This window comes from Aotus nancymaae, unplaced genomic scaffold, assembly GCF_030222135.1.
Source record: "Aotus nancymaae isolate 86718 unplaced genomic scaffold, 86718_ANA_hifiasm-v0.15.2.pri h1tg000058l, whole genome shotgun sequence".
Classification (NCBI taxonomy): domain Eukaryota; kingdom Metazoa; phylum Chordata; class Mammalia; order Primates; family Aotidae; genus Aotus; species Aotus nancymaae.
The window spans coordinates 11,163,266-11,173,473 of record NW_026988472.1 but is presented as its reverse complement, the minus strand read 5'-3'; the positions used below and the strand labels follow the sequence as shown (position 1 = coordinate 11,173,473).

Sequence of the window (10,208 nt, the reverse complement as noted above, 5' to 3'; positions counted from 1 at the left end):
TCCCCCATATGTATGGTTGCTATTGAGTGTATTATGCCTGGCTCCCAAACAGGGGAAAAAGAGAAAAATGGGAGAGAAAGGCACTGACCCTTTAAATCTCCTGGAAATCACATCAGTGAGGGTGGGTGGATGGGAGGTGAGGTTTTTGTTTTGTTTTGTTTTTTTGTTTTTTGTGGGTTTTTTGACAGAGTCTTGCTCTATTGCCCAGGCTGGAGTGCAGTGGCATGATCTTGGCTCACTGCAACCTCCAGGAGGTGAGGCTTTCAACAGTAGTGGGAGGTGTAACAACAATGGATGCGAATTCATTTTCTGCAACTCTGTGATCAGTGATTAGTGATCCAAGCACAGATTCCCAATATTGGAACACAGAGTTCTTTTTGCCTACCCTGCTCCTGCAAGTTGTGTGCAAGCTGCTCCAGGAACATGTGCACAGCTGTCTGCCATGGGGATAAAAAGTCAGGGGTCGGGAGCTGCTACTGTGCTAAGAGCTTAAATTGACTGAAATTAACTGCAACTCACCATTTAGGCTTCCCCTGGAACTTGCAAGCCTTCGACAGACTCCAGAGTTCCAAAATAGCTATGTCAGACAGATTATGTCAGTGTAACTGTTATTTCTATGGGGAGATGGATTCCTGGTGCTTCCTACTCCACCACCTTCCCAGAATCCTCCTCTAGACAACATTTTTGTTTTTCACAGAGTTTCACTCTGTCGCCCAAGATGGAGTGCAGTGGTTCAATTATAGCTTACTGCAGCCTGCAACTCCTGGGCTCAAGTGATCCTCCATGTCAGCTTCCTGAGTAGCTGAGACTACAGGCAAATGCCACCACATCTGGCTAATTTTTTATTTTTTGTAGAGACAGGGTCTCACTATGCTGCCCAGGCTGGTCTCAAGTGATCCTCCTGCCTTGGCCTCTTAAAGCACTGAGATACAAATGCGAGCCACCATTCCTGGCCTTAGTCACCTAATTTTTTAATGAAGTACAAAACCATTTCAATGGAGAAAATATTCTCTTTTTAATAAATGATGCTGGATGTTCTCACTTATAAGTGGAAACTGAACAATGAGAATACATGGACACAGGGAGGGGAAAAACACACACTGGGGCCTGTGATGGAGGGGGGCAGGGACAGGGAGAGCATCAAGAAAAATAGCTAATGCATGCAGGGCTTAATACATAGATGATTGTTTATAGGTGCAGCAAACCACCATGGCACACATTTACCTATGTAACAAACCTGCACAAGCTGCACATGTATCCCCGAACTTAAAATAAGATAAAAATAAATGATGCCTGAACAATGGAATATCCATATACAAAAACAAAACCAAAAACAAGACAAACTTCAACTTAACCTAACACTTTACATGAAAATCAATTCAAACAGATCATAGACCTATTGATAAAATATAAAATTATGAAACTTCTAGAAGAAAACATAGGAGGAAATCTTTGTAACCTTAGGTTAGGCAAAGAGTTTTAGATGTGATACCCAAGGCATGATTATAACAGAAAATACTGATACATTGGACATTATAAAAATCAATTACAAGTACAGAAACAGGCTGCAGAAAAAGGTTAAATTCAGAGTATCTGTTCCTGGAATGGTTCATGTTCTTGTTCCATCCAATCTGGATGGCCAATCTAGTGTTTGCCTCTAAGGATGTGCCAGTCTGCCAACAAAACACTTAACATCTAGTGTACCTGGGCAGTCAGAAGAGATGAAAGCTGTAAGTCAGTAATCACCAGCAACTGTTGCAGGAGCACTGTGCTGGGAGGAGAGAAACCTGTAAAGTACACAACGACACTGAGCAGAATGACAGAAACGCCGTGGGAAAACTGAGGAAGGAGGAGCAAGGGGTCTGAAAAAGGCTTCCCAGTGGGGCGGGCATCTGAGGTGAGTCTTGAGAGATAAGCTGAATGTTGATAGGCAAAAATAGACAAACACAAACAGATGGGCGAGGTTCAGACAACACTCCCCCACCCTTTATAATTCCAAGAAAATAAAAGGAATACCTATCACTCTTACAATTATGCTCACAAGTGCATTCAGAAGAGGGGCAGGTCACCCAGTTGGAAAGGAAGTAGATAGAGTTTTCCAGATGGTGATGCCAAAGCTTAGTCTTGTGAGGTGAGCAGGAATTGGCAAAAGGGAAAGAAAGGCAAGCCTCCGTAAAGACCTTGAACTTGGAGGCCCATGCTGGATCAACAAGAGAGCAAATACTCCCTGATTGTTTGACATTTAGAGAGCCTGAGAACAGGACTTGTATTGTACAGGCAAGTGGGACCCTGTCATAGAGAACTTGGAAAGACACGCTATAGAGTGGAGCCCTGATCCTGAACATCCTGAAGATCCAGAAAAGATTCCTAAGGAGGATCGTGACTTTTTTTTCTTTCTTTCTTTTGACACCGTCTTGCTCTGTTGCCCAGGCTGGAGTGCATTAGCATGATCACGGATCACTGCAGCCTCAATCTCTCAGACTCAAGCCATTCTCCCGCCTCAGCCTCCTGAATAGCTGGGACCACAAATGCATGCCACCATGCCCACTAATATTTTGCATTTTTTGTAGAGACAGGGACTCACTATGTTACCCAGGCTGGTCTCGAACTCCTGGGCTCAAACGATCCACCCATCTCAGCCTCCCAAAGTGCTAGGATTACAGGTGTGAGCCACTGTGCCTGACTGATGGTGATATATTTCTTAATCTGTAGCCCATTGAGAAGATGACGTTGGAGGCAAACTGGATTAGCCATCCACATCTCAGAGACAGGAGTTTATCATGATGGAAAATATGAGAAACCTGAACTAGGGCTATGGAATTAGGAATGAAAGAAAAACAGCAGTAAAGAGACAGGAGACACTAGAGAAGTAGGTTTGAAGTCAGAAGTGAGGAGGATCAAAAAGCTGTTGATGATGCATCTGCGAGGGCCACAGCAATGGCTGCTGCTTCATTTTCTTCAATTTCATGATCAGAAACAGTAATCAGTGATAGGGGCACAGATCCCTAATATTGGAACAATTCAAAGGAAAATAACTCAAGGGAAAGCTAAAACACACCTCAGCTTGGATAGTGCAAGTACTATTTATCAACTTTCACAGCCACAGACAGGTAACACTTCCTTTAGAGTGACAGAGCAGGAGCACTGTCATCTTGGACAAGCACTGCCACTTTAAGTTCCAGCTGCCTTTCCAGCTTCATGCATTTCAAGGAAATCATTTCTCTTCTAACAATAAGCAGCCAGAAAGAGCAGACAGTAAAACACAGATAAGAGAGCTTGGGCACAGAGGGAGGAGCTGGGGAAGTCTCCTGGGTAACTGCCAAGCTTCACCCTCATAAAATGGGCCCCAGTAAAACAGTGGGCCTTAATAAGCACATTCCTTTCCCTTCAGGTGCACTAAGATAAGGAAGCTAAAAGCAGACTCAGGGGTATGCCTGAAGCTGCAGGAAGATGTATGTGAACAGACACACAGCTCTCCCTCCCAGATAAGCATAAGGAAGAGACACAGAAGCAATCCAAGCCTCTGATAAACTCTCTCGCCCTGAATCCTTAAAAACTCTTAGTCTGACAACAAAAAAAGAAAATTTCAGGCCACTATCCCTGATGAACAGCAATGCGAAAATCCTCTATAAAATACTGGCAAACCGAATCCAGCAAAACATCAAAAACCTTATCCACCATAATCAAGTCGGCTTCATCCCTGGGATGCAAGGCTGGCTCAACATATGCAAATCAATAAACGTAATTCATCACATAAACTGAACCAATGACAAAAACCACATGATTATCTCAATAGATGCAGAAAAGGCCTTCGACAAAATTCAACACCCCTTCATGCCAAAAACTCTCAATAAACTAGGTATTGATGGAACATATCTCAAAATAATAAGAGCTATTTATGACAAACTCATAGCCAATATCGTACTGAATGGGCAAAATCTGGAAGCATTCCCTTTGAAAACTGGTACAAGACAAGGATGCCCTCTCTTTCCACTCCTATTAAACATAATATTGGAAGTTCTGGCCAGGGCAATAAGGCAAGAGAAAGAAATAACGGGTATTCAAATAGGACAAGAGGAAGTCAAATTGTCTCTGTTTGCAGATGACATGATTGTATATTTAGAAAACTCCATCATCTCAGCCCCAAAACCCCTTAAGCTGATAAGCAACTTCAGCAAATTCTCAGGATACAAAATCAATGTGCAGAAATCACAAGCATTCCTATACACACCAACAATAGACAAGCACAGAGCCAAACCATGAGTGAATCCCATTCACAATTGCTACAAAGCGAATAAAATACGGAGGAATACAACTTACAAGGGACGTGAAGGACCTCTTCAAGGAGAACTACAAACCACTGCTCAACGAAATAACCGAGGACACAAACAAATGGAAAAATATTCCATGCTAATGGATAGGAAGAATTAACATCATGAAAATGGCCACACTACTCAAAGTAATTTATAGAATCAATTCTATTCCCATCAAACTACCATTGACTTTCTTCATAGAACTAGAAAAAACTACTTTAAATTTCATATGGAACCAAAAAAGAGCCTGCATAGCCAAGACAATCCTAAGCAGAAAGAACTAAGCTGGAGGCATCATGCTACCTGACTTCAAACTATACTACAAGGCTACAGTAACCAAAAGCATGATACTGGTATTAAAACAGTTATATAGACCAATGGAACAAAACAGAGGCCTCAGAAATAAAAACCACACATCTGCAACCATCTGATCTTTGACAAACCTGACAAAAACAAGCCATGGGGAAATGATTCCCCATTTAATAAATGGCTCTGGGAAAACTGGCTAGCCATACACAGAAAACTGAAACGGGACCCCTTCCTTACACCTTTTACAAAAATTAACTCAAGATGCATTAAAGAGTTAAATGTAAAACCTAAAATCATAAAACCCTAGAAGAAAACCTAGGCAATACCATTCAGGACATAGGTGTGGGCAAAGACTTCATGACCAAAACACCAAAAGCAATTGCAACAAAAGCCAAAATTAACAAATGGGATCTAATTAAACTAAAGAGCTTCTGCACAGCAAAAGAAACTATCAGAGTGAACAGGCAACCTATGGAATGGGAGAAAATTTTTGCAATCTACCCATCTGACAAAGGTCTAATATCTAGAATCTACAATGAACTTAAACAAATTTACAAGAAAAAACAAACTCGATCAAAAAGTGGGTGAAGCATATGAACGGACGCTTCTAAAAAGAAGACATTTATGTGGCCAACAAACATATGAAAAAAACTCATCATCACTGGTCATTAGAGAAAAGCAAATCAAAGCCACAATGAGATACCATCTCACACCAGTTAGAATGGCGATCATTAAAAAGTCAGGAGACAACAGATGCTGGTGAGGATGTGGAGAAATAGGAAACGCTTTTACACTGTTGGTGGGAGTGTAAATTAGTTCAACCATTGTGGAAGACAGTGTGGCGATTCCTCAAGGATCTAGAACCAGAAATAACATTTGACCCAGCAATCCCATTACTGGGTATATACCCAAAGGATTATAAATCATTCTACTATAAAGACACATGCACATGTATGTTTATTGCAGCACTATTTACAATAGCAAACACTTTGAACCAACCCAAATGCCCATCAGTGATAGACTGGATAAAGAAAATGTGGCACATATCCACCATGGAATACTATGCAGCCATAAAAAAAGGGTGAGTTCATGTCCTTTGCAGGAACACGGATGAAGCTGAAAACCATCACTCTCAGCAAGCTAACACCAGAACAGAAAACCAAACACCACATGTTCTCACCCATAAGTGGGAGTTGAACAATGAGAACACATGGACACAAGGAGGTGAACATCACACACTGGGGCCTATCAGGGGGTGGGGAGCAAGGAGAGGGAGAACATTAGGACAAATACCTAACGCTTAAAATTGAGATGATGAGTTGACAGGTGCAGCAAATTACCATGGCACATGCGTACCTATGTAACAAACCTGCACGTTCTGCACATGTACCCCAGAACTTAAAGTAAAAAAATTTTTAAAAAGCAATCCTTTTCTATTTCTTTTTCTAAAAGTCCTGATGAACCTTTCTTTGTAACCATGTAGACTTTTACCATAAGCATTGAAAGAAAATTATCCTATGTATGGCCTTCTAGTCTCAGTTCCTGAACAAAAATAAAACAAAATGAAAAAATAGAAACTTTTAAAAAGACCTCTTAGTCTGTAAGAGAGAGTGCCTCTGTCCTAACTTGGCCAGAAGTCCCTCTCAGGTTTATTTTCCAAAATAAACCTGTCTTTTAACTGCTGAACTGCTTTTGGTGTTTCTTTCCTCTTTCTTTAATTCTTACATAGAGTTAGCTCACAGTGTACTTCTGAGTTCAGCTTGGATTTTTCACTTGATGTTCCAATCCCTAAACTGAGTTTGATACAAGCTGTGAAGATTTAGATTTAGCTGGGGACACTCTCATGAGACACCAGGCTCGAATGAGGGAAAATAACTTCTTAACAAAGATGTTAACATTTTTTAAATGTTGACTTTGTCAATGGTTAGTTAAAGGTAACTTTAGTGTAAATTACAGCATTTATTTGCTTTTATCTGTAAGAAATAATATGGAACCATACAGATTACAGTAATTTGCCATTTTACAAAAACACCAGAGGATCAGGGTCCCTGATACATTGCTACTGGACACCTCCCATGTGCCAGGCAATAAACTGGGCACTAGGTATCTAACAGTGATGAAGACTGACATTGTCCCTGCCCTCATTTCTAGTGGGGAAGACAGACAGAAAACAGTTGTGAGAGGTTCAGGCAATACCTACATTTTCTTCTTAATTTCAAGATTACAATGAAACAAACAGCCCTCGCTATATTATAATTATGTCCATAAGTTCATTTAGAAGAGAGGCCGGACACCCAGATGGAAAAGAAGCAAAGAGAGCTTCCCAGGCAGAGATGCCAAGGCAGAGGCTTGAAGGGTCAGTGGGAATTAGCAGAGCAGTCTGGTTATAATCTTCCACAGTGATAATTTTCTTTCTATTTTACCATTTGTTCTAACATATTTTCTTTGTGTTTATTTTACACCATTTTTCTTAAGTGTATATAAAATTAGAATTTTTATATTCGTTGTGAACTGAGTCATTATGGAAGGGCCCTCTCAATTCCAATGAATACTTTTTGTCTTAGTCTTTTCAGTTTGATAGCAATATCATTGACCTTGCTTTATTTTGATTAGCATGAGTCTGGCAAATTTTCTTCCATCACTTTATTTCAAAATGTTCTGTATTCCTATGATTTGCTAGGTTTGGCATGAACAGTAAATGACTGGATTTGTTAATTTTCATACAAAACGACAACCACTAACTGGAGCATTTACTCCATTAACAATTTTTGGGGTCTCTTTTGTAATTTGAACTAAAGCAATTGCTATTCATATTTTCTCTCTCTTATAAATATCAGATTTTATTTATTAATTATTTATTTTTATTTTTTTGAGATGGAGTCTCCCTCTGTCACCCAGGTTGGAGTGCAACGGCGTGATCTGCAACCTCCACCTCCCGGGTTCAAGCGATTCTCCTGCCTTAGCCTCAACCTCTAGCAGCTGGGATTTCAGGTGCCCGCTACCACGCCCAGCTAATTTTTTTTTTTTTTGTATTTTTAGTAGAGATGGGGTTTCACCATGTTGGCCAGGCTGGTCTCAAACTCCTGACCTCAGGTGATCCAGCCGCCTTAGCCTCCCAAAGAGCTGGGATTACAGGGGTGAGCCACCATGCCCGGCACTTATTACTTATTTTAAAAAATGTACTTTAGATTTTTTATTTTATCTTAAGTTCCAGGATACACATGAAGGATGTGCAGGTTTGTTACATAGGTAAACGTGTGCCGTGGTGGTTTGCTGCACCTATCAACCCATCACCTAGGTATTAAGCCCCACATGCATTAGCTATTTATCCTGATAATAAGCACCAAATTTTAATATCTAAGCCAATTTTGGGGGAAGGAAACATCATCAAGAATTTCCCTCCAAAACAAAACAATGATATTCATTCCTTCAAACATCCAAATTGAAGGTATACCAAGACCCAAGCAAAAAAAGTCTACAGAGAAATCAAAAGGAACACAAATAACATTCCAGGGTTAGTGCATTTAGCAGTCTCAGCTGTGCTGTCTAACCATCCTTCAACTGACTTTCAAAAACGTAACCCTAAACTCATCAAAATATACATTTTCCATTTTTTTAAAAATTAAAAATAATAATTTAAAAAAGAAAACTTTCAGGAAGTCACAATCAATTGCCTGACTCATTTTGATGCCATGTATAGCATACGGAGGTCAGGAAGGCTATTTGCAGCACACGTGATTAGAGGATATTCATCTTCAAGGTTTAGCTTTCTTCCAAAATACTCACAATTCCAAGTATGCAGAGACACAGACCATCTCCTTTGAGAACTCCAAAGGACAGTACAGGCACCCTAGCTGTTCTTCATAGAGAGACAGGGCTTCCATCGGATTGACAGAGTTCACGTTGTGTAAAATATTTCCCTTCCTGTTTCAATACTTTCATTGAGAGGTCACGAATCAGTCTGAGAAACTCCCATGTGGAATCTTCTGGAGACATGGAGATTGGAACAGCTGTCACATCATTAATCACATAATCAAATTCTCTCCTTTCTTTGGCATACCTCTTCAGTACAGGAATACAGTACTGAACCTCATATAGCAGTCTCCTTTAAGATTGTCTAAGACATCACCACAAGTTTTCCGCATATATTTCTTACATCCATCAATCACCATTTCTTCAATCTCTATCATAGTGACCATCTTTGATTTTAGTTTGACTATTTCACACAATATGCCACCATCTCTGCCTCCCAGAATGAGTACATCTTTGCTGATGTAATCTTTGCCACTGTCCATGATGGCCAAGGTATATGCCAAATCACTCTTTGCCAAATTAACATTCCCACTAAGGATATTTCCAAATTGCTTCAAATGTAGAATTTTAGTGTTCTGGTAAGGTGAATCTTCATCATACACCAGTTCATCTATGTCATATTGAACGAGGTGCCCATCTGCAGTGGGCCACTATCTGTCAATGACTCCTCCTGGAACTATAGGTGGTAATCACTTCATCTGTCCGGTGTTGTCTTGACTCAATTCTTTCATTCTTTCTTCTCCTTTGTTCAAAAGACTGTCGATCTCTTCTTTGCCTTGCGCATCACCATAGTAACTCTGAAGGTCCAGCAACTCCAACTGATGCGGGTAAATTCTCAAATTGGTAAAGCTGCCGTTTCTGTTTGTGTAGGTTGCTAAATAGCAATGTGGTCCTGCAGGTGTCCACCAGCTCCGCCATCCCCTGCTCCTGGTAAATGGACTGGAGCCCTTTTACAATGGTCTTATCATCAACTTTGACACTGAACATGAAGTCAAGTGTGCTGTGCCATGCCGCTGCCATAGTGAGATGACACCCTCAGCCATGCCTTGGGGAGGCAGCCTCGGGAGACTGGGGGGCCGTGCAGCATGTCAGGCTTAGGCTCCATTAACAACTTTTTTTTTAAAAAAATTACTGATCATGTAATAAAGGATGAATTTCAAATATGAATTTATTCCTACCTTCTTACATTTAGCTTTCTATTTTCCTGCAATTTTTTATTTTTAAATTTTTATTTATTTATTATACTATAAGTTCTGGGGTACATGTGCAGAACATGCAGGTTTGTTACACAGGTATACATGTGCCATGGTGGTTTGCTGCATCCACCACCCCATCATCTACATTAGCTATTTCTCCTAATGCTATCCCTCCCCAATCCCCCCCAGCCCCTGCTATCCCTCCCCTAGCCCCCCACGCCCCAACAGGCCCCGGTGTGTGATGTTCCCCTCCCTGTGTCCATATGTTCTCATTTTTTCTGCACTTTTTATAAATCTTTTCCTAGTTTCCTGACTTTAAAAATGATGTGATTTTTGTTTGTTTTTCTCACTGCCTACCTTATAATTAAAATAATAGCAGATAGCCTGTAATCCCAGCTACTTGGGAGGCTGAGGTGAAAGAATCACTTGAGCCTAGGAATTCCAGGCTGCAGTGAGCTATGATCGCACCACTGCACTCCAGCCTGGGTGACAGAGTGAGACTCCATCTCTAAAAATAATAATAATGATGATGATAATATTAATAAAATATTAATAAATATTAATAAAAATAATGATG

General features: G+C 40.5%; 1 pseudogene; it reads right to left on the bottom strand.

The window, feature by feature from the left end:
• Positions 1 to 8,377: 8,377 nt before the first annotated feature.
• On the bottom strand, positions 8,378 to 9,455 carry LOC105734532 (spermine synthase-like; annotated as a pseudogene).
• Positions 9,456 to 10,208: the final 753 nt, after the last annotated feature.